General features: G+C 32.9%; 4 pseudogenes; all 4 read right to left on the bottom strand.

The window, feature by feature from the left end:
* Positions 1 to 660: 660 nt before the first annotated feature.
* LOC148789414 (adenylate isopentenyltransferase 5, chloroplastic pseudogene) lies at positions 661 to 1524 on the bottom strand (annotated as a pseudogene).
* Positions 1525 to 5677: 4153 nt separating this feature from the next.
* LOC148789415 (adenylate isopentenyltransferase 5, chloroplastic pseudogene) lies at positions 5678 to 6600 on the bottom strand (annotated as a pseudogene).
* Positions 6601 to 10694: 4094 nt separating this feature from the next.
* LOC148789416 (adenylate isopentenyltransferase 5, chloroplastic pseudogene) lies at positions 10695 to 11558 on the bottom strand (annotated as a pseudogene).
* A 4189-nt stretch (positions 11559 to 15747) lies between these two features.
* On the bottom strand, positions 15748 to 16635 carry LOC148789417 (adenylate isopentenyltransferase 5, chloroplastic pseudogene; annotated as a pseudogene).
* Between the last annotated feature and the right edge of the window lie 1353 nt (positions 16636 to 17988).

Raw genomic sequence — 17988 nt, forward strand, 5'->3', positions numbered from 1 at the left:
GCACCCATAGTATTTTTACTTATATTTTATTGATAACACTAATTATTTTAGTAATTTTAATTCTATTAATTCTATAATTTTTATAATTTTAGTCTTGTAAAAACTAATTATCATAACTTCTGTAGGACAAAAAATGACAGCCCCTCATAAATTACAAGACAGAAACTGTATTTTTATACCTATACAAATAAGTAGGATTTAACATTTTAATAATCACACTAACTGCTCGAACACTAGTTTAATTGGTATAAGTAGAGATAATAAATTTTGTTCATACATATGTAGAAGCATAATATTAAAGTATGTATTAATTTAGTTTGAGTACGGATTACGTCCTTCGTTGATCATACTCATATGGAAGTGAGTATTAATTTAGTTTGAGTAAGGATTACTTCTTTTGTTGATCGTACTAAATGAATCGGCAAGTTTAACTAGACGCAAATAGGATTATATATATTTCTTGTTGATAATGCCAATCGAACAGACATGAGTTTAAATTTGTATAAATTGGATTACATATGTATTTCGTTGATCAAAGCATTGAATATTAATGCTATCACACTAAATGTACTGCCATGAATTTTAACTCAGTATATCAGTAGAACTACAAAATTTTGCTGATCATACTAATTGTTCATATGCACGAACGTACATAATTGATCATACTAATTGTTCATATGCAGTAGGTTTCGGATCTATGTTTTGTTTGCAAATGAAACGAGCCACCATGTTCGTACTCGGCTCCAGCACCAATTTCTCCCATGCATCATTGGCATCTCCACCACATCGAAGGAATACCTCTGTGGCGTTTAACCGATAGATCTGCCACCCAAATTCCTCCCTCATCCTCAAGATCTTTTCAACTTGACGGCAAGCTAATTTGCAAGTATTCATCTTAATTTCATCTATAGCTGCCTTAAGAAGCTTAGCCCTAGTTTCACCATCGACTAGACCCTCACTCCTGAAGAATTCATCCATCTCGGGGACCCCGATGGCACGCCTAATCCCATAATCATAGTCACGAATTTTTGGGTCAAAAAATGCCTTGCCCTCCTCCACCAACCCGCTATCCACCATCTGATCAACCCTTTTCGACACGTACGAGTGCAAGACCGGGATCGCCACGTCCATCCAGAGAAAGCAACACTCGTACTTGGAGGAAAACTCAGTGTTGTCAGTGACAAGTGCTTGTATGAAGGAATTGGACCCTCCAGCAATGATTGGCAATCGATTTTTTTGTACGGTGGCATCAGCAGCCAGCAATGCATGATGCACAAAATCATGTACAGTGAAATCCACCTAGGGATCAATGATTCCGAGCGAATGGTGCGGCACGCCGTGGCATTCCTCATTGCTCACCTTATTGGTTACTATGTCAAGGCCCTTGTAGACCTGAATTTTGTCCGAGTTGATGACCTCTGCCCCGAAACGGGTGGCCAGGTCTATCGCCAGGCGCGATTTGCCTGTGCCAGTGGCACCCAATACCACCACCACCTTATCCCTCCCTTGGTGCTTGTTCATCATGCCCCGAACTGAAAAGTTTGTCATGCTAGATTGTGTTGGCTTCCAAGCGAAGATCGTCATTTTAATTGGTAATTACTTTTACTTTTTGTAACACCTGTCAATTTCATCACATAAATAAAAAAAGAAAAAGGACACGTGTTAGAATACTCTAAAACAAAACTTGTACCAAATACAATCGACTATTTTAGAATTTGTATTTATCATAGAGTGACAAGCCCTTCTCAACTCTTGGATTAATTTCTCTTCTTCAAAACGATTTGTTTGAAGAAAAACTTCAAACATTTGTATACTCTAGAGAGAATCAGGAACATGTTTCATTGATGTGAAAGAAATTACCTAGACAATTGTTTGAAAAATGAAGAAACATAGGATGTGTAGGGGGGTATTTATACACACATACGTACACATAATGTAGAACAAATCAAGCCATTCATGGTAATAACTACACCCCTATCCCTATCCACTTACTATATATAAATTCAAATAAATCATGAGTAAGGCTCTGTCCAAATTACAGTATTTTTTACTGTATTTACGGAATAGGAAAAGAATCATTAATTATTGCGAAGCTGTCGTAAAAAGATAATACAAATACTAATCATAATTAAGATGTCAAAATCTACACCGTGCAGGTACCATAAGAGATGCAATAAATCCATCGATAATTATTTTTTGTAAAAAAATATTCTTGGGATGTATAATGAGTAATTTTAAGATATTGAATGAGAAAAAAATTATGATAAATTAAAAGATAATGACAAAGTACGTAGTGATTATCCATATCTTACGTAGGATTTGCTTTTGAGTAAAGTCAAGTGAGTTTAGAAAATTGAATTTTGAATCTCAAAAGGTATCCACATTAATTTGTCAACCTACTATATATGAAAAAAAGATATATTATAATGACAAAATCGATATTAATTTAACGTTAATAAATGTGTTCTACAGATTTTATCTCTTATTTAGATTTACTAAAATTGAATTGGAGCAAATTCTGAATGTTAATTATACTATTCTTGTAATTGTTACTATATGCAATTGATTCATGTATTTGGACATTTTGTGGTCCATGATTTATATGAAAGTAATTAAGTTGCAGTATCCATCCGTTGATGTTACTGATTGATCCATTTATTTTAGTTTATTTTGTTTTAGTTTTGTAATAACGTTATTGTATGCAGTAGTAATTTAGTTTCCTGAATTATTTTACATGAATTCTTCATTATATGTTACAGGAATTAATCACACAACTTATTCCACGTTAATATTCAGGAATATAGCAATGATTAATATGCTCTTATGGATATCATAAATGGTAACATGCGATTACAATTCGTGTTAGTCATCTTATATTAATATATTCACATTATACATTTATTCATCTATCTCAAATGCAATCACGAATAATTTGATTTACTTTATCCCTATGCACATAAAAAAGAAATATACATAATCCTATTTGCGACTAGTTAAAACTTTCCGATACATTTAGTACGATCAACAAAAGATGTAATTCCTACTCAAACGAATCAAATACTCACTTCCATATGAGTATGATCAACGAAGGATATAATCCGTACTCAAACTAAATTAATACTTACTTCCATATGATGCTTCTACATATGTACGAACAAAATTTATTATCTCTACTTATACAAATTAAACTAGTGTTTGAACAGTTAATATAAATTACTAAAATTGCCAAAATTATAAATTTTGTTCATGCATAGTAGAAGCATCATATGGAAGTAAGTATAAATTTATTTTGAGTATGGATTACCTCCTTCATTGATCATACTCATATGGAAGTGAGTATAAATTTAGTTTGAGTAGTATAGAGCGGAAATCACTAGAAAATCCTATCCAACTATTACAAAAATTGGAGTACGAAACACCATACGATTATTACAGGCCAATATACAACTTAAATGATAATAACAAATGAAAGAAATAATGAAATAATTAAATCAACAGTATAGTGATTAACATGCTTAAAGCAGCTAGATCCAATATCTCGATAAAGGAATACGGTCACAAGGCACTGTTTCCACAATGAACCGACTCACGGTAACTCCACAAACCAGGAACCCGACCACAACTCCGATCACTCAGATCTTAATATCACACGGTCATAGAGATCCCTACAAAATATTTCACAAAGAACTTGGAGAATGGTGAAGGAGATAAACAGCTTGATTCATGTTTTAGCCGAAAGGGAGAATCCCCTATTTAAAGGGGTGAAAACAGGTGTGAAAAGGAAAACCTTGGTGGCTTTCCTAAACCATTAGAGTGGTTTATGAAAATGGCCATGGCTCTCGGAGAACAGAAGGTAGAAAATCACAGTGAGGATTCGGAGAGGAGAGAAAGTAGACAGCGCAGAAAAAACAAATAAGAGGGAAACTGAGATTTAGGGCTAGGGGTGTGATATAAGTAGGTAGATTGGATGGGTCGGGTTACCGGGTTGGTTGTGGGCCGCCAAGTGGGTCAGGTAATTGGGCTGCCAAGGTCGGCCTTTTTAATAAGTCATTAGGCTACAAATTATAACAAGTAGGGATTACATCTTTTGTTGATCGTACTAAATGTATCGGCAACTTTTAACTAGCTGCAAATAGGATTAAATATATTTATTGTAGATCATGCTTATCGCACGGGCATGAGTTTTAATTAGTATAAATGGGATTACATATATATTTCGTTGATCAAAGCATTGAATATTCTTGCTTTCATACTAATTCTACTGCCATGACTTTTAACTCATTATATAAGTAGAACTACATAATTTTGTTGATCATACTAATTGTTCATATGCAAGAAGGTACATATATATTTTGTTAGTAAAAGCATCACATTATGCTTGTAAACTAATTGTACGAACATTGGTTTTAGACTGGACCAACATAATAACTTCTTTGGTACACCACAATAATTGCACGTACACGATTTTTCACTTGATGATCATAATAAATACACGGAACATGAATTTTTACTTGGTATAAATACGTTCGCACAAGACTATATTATACTTTATTGATACAAACATCATTAATATATTCACATTTATAATTAAGACAATTTGTAACTTTTCTTGACATATTAATTGTACTGACATGAGCTTTAAATTGATATGAGTAGGATTATATTTCAAAATAATTCTATAAATAAAGTTTAATTTGGTAACTAGGACTAAATATTTCCTTGATGGAAGCACCATAAATATACGTATATGAGTTTTATTAACTTAGATAAATGTTACAAGAATTAATCACAAATCTTATTCCTCGTTCATATTCAAGAATATAGCGATGATTAATACGCTTTTATAGATATCATAAAAATTAACATGCAATCACAATTTGTGTTAGTCATATTATACTAATATATCCGTATTACAAATTTATACATCAACCTCAAGTCCAATCGCGAATAATTTGATTTAATTTTCAACTTTCTTCAAGAACTCCAGATATATATGTGTACATATATATCCACCTACGCACCCATAGTATTTTTACTTATATTTTATTGATAACACTAATTATTTTAGTAATTTTAATTCTATTAATTCTATAATTTTTATAATTTTAGTCTTGTAAAAACTAATTATCATAACTTCTGTAGGACAAAAAATGACAGCCCCTCATAAATTACAAGACAGAAACTGTATTTTTATACCTATACAAATAAGTAGGATTTAACATTTTAATAATCACACTAACTGCTCGAACACTAGTTTAATTGGTATAAGTAGAGATAATAAATTTTGTTCATACATATGTAGAAGCATAATATTAAAGTATGTATTAATTTAGTTTGAGTACGGATTACGTCGTTCGTTGATCATACTCATATGGAAGTGAGTATTAATTTAGTTTGAGTAAGGATTACTTCTTTTGTTGATCGTACTAAATGAATCGGCAAGTTTAACTAGACGCAAATAGGATTATATATATTTCTTGTTGATAATGCCAATCGAACAGACATGAGTTTAAATTTGTATAAATTGGATTACATATGTATTTCGTTGATCAAAGCATTGAATATTAATGCTATCACACTAAATGTACTGCCATGAATTTTAACTCAGTATATCAGTAGAACTACAAAATTTTGCTGATCATACTAATTGTTCATATGCACGAACGTACATAATTGATCATACTAATTGTTCATATGCAGTAGGTTTCGGATCTATGTTTTGTTTGCAAATGAAACGAGCCACCATGTTCGTACTCGGCTCCAGCACCAATTTCTCCCATGCATCATTGGCATCTCCACCACATCGAAGGAATACCTCTGTGGCGTTTAACCGATAGATCTGCCACCCAAATTCCTCCCTCATCCTCAAGATCTTTTCAACTTGACGGCAAGCTAATTTGCAAGTATTCATCTTAATTTCATCTATAGCTGCCTTAAGAAGCTTAGCCCTAGTTTCACCATCGACTAGACCCTCACTCCTGAAGAATTCATCCATCTCGGGGACCCCGATGGCACGCCTAATCCCATAATCATAGTCACGAATTTTTGGGTCAAAAAATGCCTTGCCCTCCTCCACCAACCCGCTATCCACCATCTGATCAACCCTTTTCGACACGTACGAGTGCAAGACCGGGATCGCCACGTCCATCCAGAGAAAGCAACACTCGTACTTGGAGGAAAACTCAGTGTTGTCAGTGACAAGTGCCTGTATGAAGGAATTGGACCCTCCAGCAATGATTGGCAACCGATTTTTTTGTACGGTGGCATCAGCAGCCAGCAATGCATGATGCACAAAATCATGTACAGTGAAATCCACCTAGGGATCAATGATTCCGAGCGAATGGTGCGGCACGCCGTGGCATTCCTCATTGCTCACCTTATTGGTTACTATGTCAAGGCCCTTGTAGACCTGAATTTGTCCGAGTTGATGACCTCTGCCCCGAAACGGGTGGCCAGGTCTATCGCCAGGCGCGATTTGCCTGTGCCAGTGGCACCCAATACCACCACCACCTTATCCCTCCCTTGGTGCTTGTTCATCATGCCCCGAACTGAAAAGTTTGTCATGCTAGATTGTGCTGGCTTCCAAGCGAAGATCGACATTTTAATTGGTAATTACTTTTACTTTTTGTAACACCTGTCAATTTCATCACACAAATAAAAAAAGAAAAAGGACACGTGTTAGAATACTCTAAAACAAAACTTGTACCAAATACAATCTACTATTTTAGAATTTCTATTTATCATAGAGTGACAAGCCCTTCTCAACTCTTGGATTAATTTCTCTTCTTCAAAACGATTTGTTTGAAGAAAAACTTCAAACATTTGTATACTCTTGAGAGAATCATGAACATGTTTCATTGATGTGAAAGAAATTACCTAGACAATTGTTTGAAAAATGAAGAAACATAGGATGTGTAGGGGGGTATTTATACACACATACGTACACATAATGTAGAACAAATCAAGCCATTCATGGTAATAACTACACCCCTATCCCTATCCACTTACTATATAACAATTCAAATAAATCATGAGTAAGGCTCTGTCCAAATTACAGTATTTTTTACTGTATTTACGGAATAGGAAAAGAATCATTAATTATTGCGAAGCTGTCGTAAAAAGATAATACAAATACTAATCATAATTAAGATGTCAAAATCTACACCGTGCAGGTACCATAAGAGATGCAATAAATCCATCGATAATTATTTTTTGTAAAAAAATATTCTTGGGATGTATAATGAGTAATTTTAAGATATTGAATAAGAAAAAAATTATGAGAAATTAAAAGATAATGACAAAGTACGTAGTGATTATCCATATCTTACGTAGGATTTGCTTTTGAGTAAAGTCAAGTGAGTTTACAAAATTGAATTTTGAATCTCAAAAGGTATCCTCATTAATTTGTCAACCTACTATATATGAAAAAAAGATATATTATAATGACAAAATCGATATTAATTTAACGTTAATAAATGTGTTCTACAGATTTTATCTCTTATTTAGATTTACTGAAATTTAATTGGAGCAAATTCTGAATGTTAATTATACTATTCTTGTAATTGTTACTATATGCAATTGATTCATGTATTTGGACATTTTGTGGTCCATGATTTATATGAAAGTAATTAAGTTGCAGTATCCATCCGTTGATGTTACTGATTGATCCATTTATTTTAGTTTATTTTGTTTTAGTTTTGTAATAACGTTATTGTATGCAGTAGTAATTTAGTTTCCTGAATTATTTTACATGAATTCTTCATTACATGTTACAGGAATTAATCACACAACTTATTCCTCGTTAATATTCAGGAATATAGCAATGATTAATATGCTCTTATGGATATCATAAATGGTAACATGCGATCACAATTCGTGTTATTCATCTTATATTAATATATTCACATTATACATTTATTCATCTATCTCAAATGCAATCACGAATAATTTGATTTACTTTATCCCTATGCACATCAAAAAGAAATATACATAATCCTATTAGCGACTAGTTAAAACTTTCCGATACATTTAGTACGATCAACAAAAGATGTAATTCCTACTCAAACGAATCTAATACTCACTTCCATATGAGTATGATCAACGAAGGATATAATCCGTACTCAAACTAAATTAATACTTACTTCCATATGATGCTTCTACATATGTACGAACAAAATTTATTATCTCTACTTATGCAAATTAAACTAGTGTTTGAACAGTTAATATAAATTACTAAAATTGTCAAAATTATAAATTTTGTTCATGCATATGTAGAAGCATCATATGGAAGTAAGTATAAATTTATTTTGAGTATGGATTACCTCCTTCATTGATCATACTCATATAGAAGTGAGTATAAATTTAGTTTGAGTAGTATAGAGCGGAAATCACTAGAAAATCCTATCCAACTATTACAAAAATTGGAGTACGAAACACCATCGATTATTACAGGCCAATATACAACTTAAATGATAATAACGAATGAAAGAAATAATTAAATAATTAAATCAACAGTATAGTGATTAACATGCCTAAAGCAGCTAGATCCAATATCTCGATAAAGGAATACGGTCACAAGGCACTGTTTCCACAATGAACCGACTCACGGTAACTCCACAAACCAAGAACCCGACCACAACTCCGATCACTCAGATCTCAGTATCACACGGTCATAGAGACCCCTACAAAATATTTCAGAAAGAACTTTGGCGAATGGTGAAGGAGATAAACTGCTTGATTCATGTTTTAGCCGAAAGGGAGAATCCCCTATTTAAAGGGGTGAAAACAGTGGTAGAGAAGGAAAACCTTGGTGGCTTTCCTAAACCATTAGATTTGTTTATGAAAATGGCCATGGCTCTCGGAGAACAGAAGGCAGAAAATCACAGAGAGGATTCGGAGAGGACAGGAAGTAGACAGCGCAGAAAAAACAAATAAGAGGGAAACTGAAATTTAGGGCTAGGGGTGTGATATAAGTAGGTAGATTGGATGGGTCGGGTTACCGGGTCGGTTGTGGGCCGCCAAGTGGGTCAGGTAATTGGGCTGCCAAGGTCGGCCTTTTAATAAGTCAATAGGCTACAAATTATAACAAGTAGGGATTACATCTTTTGTTGATCGTACTAAATGTATCGGCAACTTTTAACTAGCTGCAAATAGGATTAAATATATTTATTGTAGATCATGCTAATCGCACGGGCATGAGTTTTAATTAGTATAAATGGGATTACATATATATTTCGTTGATCAAAGCATTGAATATTCTTGCTTTCATACTAATTCTAACGCCATGAATTTTAACTCAGTATATAAGTAGAACTACATAATTTTGTTGATCATACTAATTGTTCATATGCAAGAAGGTACATATATATTTTGTTAGTAAAAGCATCACATTATGCTTTTAAACTAATTGTACGAACATTGGTTTTAGACTGGACCAACATAATAACTTCTTTGGTACACCACAATAATTGCACGTACACGATTTTTCACTTGATGATCATAATAAATACACGGAACATGAATTTTTACTTGGTATAAATACGTTCGCACAAGACTATATTATACTTTATTGATACAAACATCATTAATATATTCACATTTATAATTAAGACAATTTGCAACTTTTCTTGACATATTAATTGTACTGACATGAGCTTTAAATTGATATGAGTAGGATTATATTTCAAAATAATTCTATAAATAAAGTTTAATTTGGTAACTAGGACTAAATATTTCATTGATGGAAGCACCATAAATATACGTATATGAGTTTTATTAACTTAGATAAATGTTACAAGAATTAATCACAAATCTTATTCCTCGTTCATATTCAAGAATATAGCGATGATTAATACGCTTTTATAGATATCATAAAATTTAACATGCAATCACAATTTGTGTTAGTCATATTATACTAATATATCCGTATTACAAATTTATACATCAACCTCAAGTGCAATCGCGAATAATTTGATTTAATTTTCAACTTTCTTCAAGAACTCCAGATATATATGTGTACATATATATCCACCTACTCACCCATAGTATTTTTACTTATATTTTATTGATAACACTAATTATTTTAGTAATTTTAATTCTATTAATTCTATAATTTTTATAATTTTAGTCTTGTAAAAACTAATTATCATAACTTCTGTAGGACAAAAAATGACAGCCCCTCATAAATTACAAGACAGAAACTGTATTTTTATACCTATACAAATAAGTAGGATTTAACATTTTAATAACCACACTAACTGCTCGAACACTAGTTTAATTGGTATAAGTAGAGATAATAAATTTTGTTCATACATATGTAGAAGCATAATATTAAAGTATGTATTAATTTAGTTTGAGTACGGATTACGTCCTTCGTTGATCATACTCATATGGAAGTGAGTATTAATTTAGTTTGAGTAAGGATTACTTCTTTTGTTGATCGTACTAAATGAATCGGCAAGTTTAACTAGACGCAAATAGGATTATATATATTTCTTGTTGATAATGCCAATCGAACAGACATGAGTTTAAATTTGTATAAATTGGATTACATATGTATTTCGTTGATCAAAGCATTGAATATTAATGCTTTCACACTAAATGTACTGCCATGAATTTTAACTCAGTGTATCAGTAGAACTACAAAATTTTGCTGATCATACTAATTGTTCATATGCACGAACGTAGATAATTGATCATACTAATTGTTCATATACAGTAGGTTTCGGATCTATGTTTTCTTTGCAAATGAAACGAGCCACCATGTTCGTACTCGGCTCCAGCACCAATTTCTCCCATGCATCATTGGCATCTCCACCACATCGAAGGAATACCTCTGTGGCGTTTAACCGATAGATCTGCCACCCAAATTCCTCCCTGATCCTCAAGATCTTTTCAACTTGACGGCAATCTAATTTGCAAGTATTCATCTTAATTTCATCTATAGCTGCCTTAAGAAGCTTAGCCCTAGTTTCACCATCGACTAGACCCTCACTCCTGAAGAATTCATCCATCTCGGGGACCCCGATGGCACGCCTAATCCCATAATCATAGTCACGAATTTTTGGGTCAAAAAATGCCTTGCCCTCCTCCACCAACCCGCTATCCACCATCTGATCAACCCTTTTCGACACGTACGAGTGCAAGACCGGGATCGCCACGTCCATCCAGAGAAAGCAACACTCGTACTTGGAGGAAAACTCAGTGTTGTCAGTGACAAGTGCCTGTATGAAGGAATTGGACCCTCCAGCAATGATTGGCAACCGATTCATTTGTACGATGGCATCAGCAGCCAGCAATGCATGATGCACAAAATCATGTACAGTGAAATCCACCTCGGGATCAATGATTCCGAGCAAATGGTGCGGCACGCCGTGGCATTCCATATTAATGACCTTATTGGTAACTATGTCAAGGCCCTTGTAGACCTGAATTTTGTCCGAGTTGATGACCTCTGCCCCGAAACGGGTGGCCAGGTCTATCGCCAGGCGCGATTTGCCTGTGCCAGTGGCACCCAATACCACCACCACCTTATCCTTCCCTTGGTGCTTGTTCATCATGCCCCGAACTGAAAAGTTTGTCATGCTAGATTGTGCTGGCTTCCAAGCGGAGATCGACATTTTAATTGGTAATTACTTTTACTTTTTGTAACACCTGTCAATTTCATCACACAAATAAAAAAAGAAAAAGGACACGTGTTAGAATACTCTAAAACAAAACTTGTACCAAATACAATCTACTATTTTAGAATATCTATCTATCATAGAGTGACAAGCGCTTCTCAATTCTTGGATTAATTTCTCTTCTTCAAAACGATTTGTTTGAAGAGAAACTTCAAACATTTGTGTGCTCTAGAGAGAATCACGAACAAGTTTCATTGATGTGAAAGAAATTACCTGGACAATTGTTTGAAGCATGAAGAAACATAGGATGTGTAGGGGGGTATTTATACACACATACGTACACATAATGTAGAACAAATCAAGCCATTCATGGTAATAACTACACCCCTATCCCTATCCACTTACTATATAACAATTCAAATAAATCATGAGTAAGGCTCTGTCCAAATTACAGTATTTTTTACTGTATTTACGGAATAGGAAAAGAATCATTAATTATTGCGAAGCTGTCGCAAAAAGAATACAAATACTAATCATAATTAAGATGTCAAAATCTACACTGTGCAGGTACCATAAGAGATGCAATAAATCCATCGATAATTATTTTTTGTAAAAAAATATTCTTGGGATGTATAATGAATAATTTTACAATATTGAATGAGAAAAAAATTATGAGAAATTAAAAGATAATGACAAAGTACGTAGTGATTATCCATATCTTACGTAGGATTTGCTTTTGAGTAAAGTCAAATGAGTTTACAAAATTGAATTTTGAATCTCAAAAAGTATCCTCATTAATTTGTCAACCTACTATATATGAAAAAAAGATATATTATAATGATCAAAACGATATTAATTTAACGTTAATAAATGTGTTCTACAGATTTTATCTCTTATTTAGATTTACTGAAATTTAATAGGAGCAAATTCTGAATGTTAATTATACTATTCTTGTAATTGTTACTATATGCAATTGATTCATGTATTTGGACATTTTGTGGTCCATGATTTATATGAAAGTAACTAAGTTGCAGTATCAATCCGTTAATGTTACTGATTGATCCATTTATTTTAGTTTATTTTGTTTTAGTTTTGTAATAACGCTATTGTATGCAGTAGTAATTTAGTTTCCTGAATTATTTTACATGAATTCTTCATTATATGTTACAGGAATTAATCACACAACTTATTCCTCGTTAATATTCAGGAATATAGCAATGATTAATATGCTCTTATGGATATCATAAATGTTAACATGCGATCACAATTCGTGTTAGTCATCTTATATTAATATATTCACATTATACATTTATTCATCTATCTCAAATGCAATCACGAATAATTTGATTTACTTTATCACTATGCACATCAAAAAGAAATATACATAATCCTATTTGCGACTAGTTAAAACTTTCCGATACATTTAGTACGATCAACAAAAGCTGTAATTCCTACTCAAACGAATGTAATACTCACTTCCATATGAGTATGATCAACGAAGGATATAATCCATACTCAAACTAAATTAATACTTACTTCCATATGATGCTTCTACATATGTACGAACAAAATTTATTATCTCTACTTATACAAATTAAACTAGTGTTTGAACAGTTAATATAAATTACTAAAATTGTCAAAATTATAAATTTTATTCATGCATATGTAGAAGCATCATATGGAAGTAAGTATAAATTTATTTTGAGTATGGATTACCTCCGTCATGTATCATACTCATATGGAAGTGAGTATAAATTTAGTTTGAGTAGTATAGAGCGGAAATTACTAGAAAATCCTATCCAACTATTACAAAAATTGGAGTACGAAACACCATACGATTATTACAGGCCAATATACAACTTAAATGATAATAACAAATGAAAGAAATAATTAAATAATTAAATCAACCGTATAGTGATTAACATGCTTAAAGCAGCTAGATCCAATATCTCGATAAAGGAATACGGTCAAAAGGCACTGTTTCCACAATGAACCGACTCACGGTAACTCCACAAACCAAGAACCCGACCACAACTCCGATCACTCAGATCTCAGTATCACACAGTCATAGAGACCCCTACAAAATATTTCACAAAGAACTTTGGCGAATGGTGAAGGAGATAAACAGCTTGATTCATGCTTTAGCCGAAAGGGAGAATCCCCTATTTAAAGGGGTGAAAACAGTGGTAGAGAAGAAAAACCTTGGTGGCTTTCCAAAACCATTAGATTTATTTATGAAAATGGCCATGGCTCTCGGAGAACAGAAGGCAGAAAATCACAGAGAGGATTCGGAGAGGAGAGGAAGTAGACAGCGCAGAAAAAACAAATAAGAGGGAAACTGAAATTTAGGGCTAGGGGTATGATATAAGTAGGTAGATTGGATGGGTCGGGTTACCGGGTCGGTTATGGGCCGCCAAGTGGGTCAGGTAATTGGGCTGCCAAGGTCGGCCTTTTAATAAGTCAATAGGTTACAAATTATAACAAGTAGGGATTACATCTTTTGTTGATCGTACTAAATGTATTGGCAACTTTTAACTAGCTGCAAATAGGATTAAATATATTTATTGTAGATCATGCTAATCGCACGGGCATGAGTTTTAATTAGTATAAATGGGATTACATATATATTTCGTTGATAAAAGCATTGAATATTCTTGCTTTCATACTAATTCTACCGCCATGAATTTTAGCTCAGTATATAAGTAGAACTACATAATTTTGTTGATCATACTAATTGTTCATATGCAAGAAGGTACATATATATATTGTTCGTAAAAGCATCACATTATGCTTGTAGACTAATTGTACGAACATTGGTTTTAGACTGGACCAACATAATAACTTCTTTGGTACACCACAATAATTGCAATGTACACGATTTTTCACTTGATGATCATAATAAATACACGGAACATGAATTTTTACTTGGTATAAATGCGTTCGCACAAGACTATATTATACTTTATTGATACAAACATCATTAATATATTCACATTTATAATTAAGACAATTTGCAACTTTTCTTGACATATTAATTGTACTGACATGAGCTTTAAATTGATATGAGTAGGATTATATTTCAAAATAATTCTATAAATAAAGTTTAATTTGGTAACTAGGACTAAATATTTCATTGATGGAAGCACCATAAATATACGTATATGAGTTTTATTAACTTAGATAAATGTTACAAGAATTAATCACAAATCTTATTCCTCGTTCATATTCAAGAATATAGCGATGATTAATACGCTTTTATAGATATCATAAAAATTAACATGCAATCACAATTTGTGTTAGTCATATTATACTAATATATCCGTATTACAAATTTATACATCAACCTCAAGTGCAATCGCAAATAATTTGATTTAATTTTCAACTCTCTTCAAGAACTCCAGATATATATGTGTACATATATATCCACCTACTCACCCATAGTATTTTTACTTATATTTTATTGATAACACTAATTATTTTAGTAATTTTAATTCTATTAATTCTATAATTTTTATAATTTTAGTCATGTAAAAACTAATTATCATAACTTCTGTAGGACAAAAAATGACAGCCCCTCATAAATTACAAGACAAAAATTGTATTTTTATACCTATACAAATAAATAGGATTTAACATTTTAATAATCAAACTAACTGCTCGAACACTAGTTTAATTGGTATAAGTAGAGATAATAAATTTTGTTCATACATATGTAGAAGCATAATATTAAAGTATGTATTAATTTAGTTTGAGTACGGATTACGTCCTTCGTTGATCATACTCATATGGAAGTGAGTATTAATTTAGTTTGAGTAAGGATTACTTCTTTTGTTGATCGTACTAAATGAATCGGCAAGTTTAACTAGACGCAAATAGGATTATATATATTTCTTGTTGATAATGCCAATCGAACAGACATGAGTTTAAATATGTATAAATTGGATTACATATGTATTTCGTTGATCAAAGCATTGAATATTAATGCTTTCACACTAAATGTACTGCCATGAATTTTAACTCAGTATATCAGTAGACCTACAAAATTTTGCTGATCATACTAATTGTTGATATGCACGAACGTACATAATTAATCATACTAATTGTTCATATGCAGTAGGTTTCGGATCTATGTTTTCTTTGCAAATGAAATAGCCACCATGTTCGTACTCGGCTCCAGCACCAATTTCTCCCATGCATCATTGGCATCTCCACCACATCGAAGGAATACCTCTGTGGCGTTTAACCGATAGATCTGCCACCCAAATTCCTCCCTCATCCTCAAGATCTTTTCAACTTGACGGCAAGCTAATTTGCAAGTATTCATCTTAATTTCATCTATAGCTGCCTTAAGAAGCTTAGCCCTAGTTTCACCATCGACTAGACCCTCACTCCTGAAGAATTCATCCATCTCGGGGACCCCGATGGCACGCCTAATCCCATAATCATAGTCACGAATTTTTGGGTCAAAAAATGCCTTGCCCTCCTCCACCAACCCGCTATCCACCATCTGATCAACCCTTTTCGACACGTACGAGTGCAAGACTGGGATCGCCACGTCCATCCAGAGAAAGCAACACTCGTACTTGGAGGAAAACTCAGTGTTGTCAGTGACAAGTGCCTGTATGAAGGAATTGGACCCTCCAGCAATGATTGGCAACCGATTCTTTTGTACGATGGCATCAGCAGCCAGCAATGCATGATGCACAAAATCATGTTCAGTGAAATCCACCTCGGGATCAATGATTCCAAGCAAATGGTGCGGCACGCCGTGGCATTCCTCATTGCTCACCTTATTGGTTACTATGTCAAGGCCCTTGTAGACCTGAATTTTGTCCGAGTTGATGACCTCTGCCCCGAAACGGGTGGCCAGGTCTATCGCCAGGCGCGATTTGCCTGTGCCAGTGGCACCCAATACCACCACCACCTTATCCTTCCCTTGGTGCTTGTTCATCATGCCCCGAACTGAAAAGTTTGTCATGCTAGATTGTGCTGGCTTCCAAGCGGAGATCGACATTTTAATTGGTAATTACTTTTACTTTTTGTAACACCTGTCAATTTCATCACACAAATAAAAAAAGAAAAAGGACACGTGTTAGAATACTCTAAAACAAAACTTGTACCAAATACAATCTACTATTTTAGAATATCTATCTATCATAAAGTGACAAGCCCTTCTCAACTCTTGGATTAATTTCTCTTCTTCAAAACGATTTGTTTGAAGAAAAACTTCAAACATTTGTGTGCTCTAGAGAGAATCACGAACAAGTTTCAGTGATGTGAAAGAAATTACCTGGACAATTGTTTGAAGCATGAAGAAACATAGGATGTGTAGGGCGGTATTTATACACACATATGTACACATAATGTAGAACAAATCAAGCCATTCATGGTAATAACTACACCCCTATCCCTATCCACTTACTATATAACAATTCAAATAAATCATGAGTAAGGCTCTGTCCAAATTACAGTAGTTTTTACTGTATTTACGAAATAGGAAAAGAATCATTAATTATTGCGAAGCTGTCGTAAAAAGATAATACAAATACTAATCATAATTAAGATGTCAAAATCTACATTTTGCAGGTACCATAAGAGATGCAATAAATCCATCGATAATTATTTTTTGTAAAAAATTATTCTTGGGATGTATAATGAGTAATTTTACGATATTGAATGAGAAAAAAATTATGAGAAATTAAAAGATAATGACAAAGTACTTAGTGATTATCCATATCTTACGTAGGATTTGCTTTTGAGTAAAGTCAAGTGAGTTTACAAAATTGAATTGTGAATCTCAAAAAGTATCCTCATTAATTTGTCAACCTACAATATATGAAAAAAAGATATATTATAATGACAAAATCGATATTAATTTAACGTTAATAAATGTGTTCTACAGATTTTATCTCTTATTTAGATTTACTGAAATTTAATTGGAGCAAATTCTGAATGTTAATTATACTATTCTTGTAATTGTTACTATATGCAATTGATTCATGTATTTGGACATTTTGTGGTCCATGATTTATATGAAAGTAATTAAGTTGCAGTATCCATCCGTTGATGTTACTGATTGATCCATTTATTTTAGTTTATTTTGTTTTAGTTTTGTAATAACGCTATTGTATGCAGTAGTAATTTAGTTTCCTGAATTATTTTACATGAATTCTTCATTATATGTTACAGGAATTAATCACACAACTTATTCCTCATTAATATTCAGGAATATAGCAATGATTAATATGCTCTTATGGATATCATAAATGTTAACATGCGATCACAATTCGTGTTAGTCATCTTATATTAATATATTCACATTATACATTTATTCATCTATCTAAAATGCAATCACGAATAATTTGAT

This window comes from Sesamum indicum, linkage group LG1, assembly GCF_026168435.1.
Source record: "Sesamum indicum cultivar Baizhima isolate 11 linkage group LG1, ASM2616843v1, whole genome shotgun sequence".
NCBI classification, from domain to species: Eukaryota; Viridiplantae; Streptophyta; class Magnoliopsida; order Lamiales; family Pedaliaceae; genus Sesamum; species Sesamum indicum.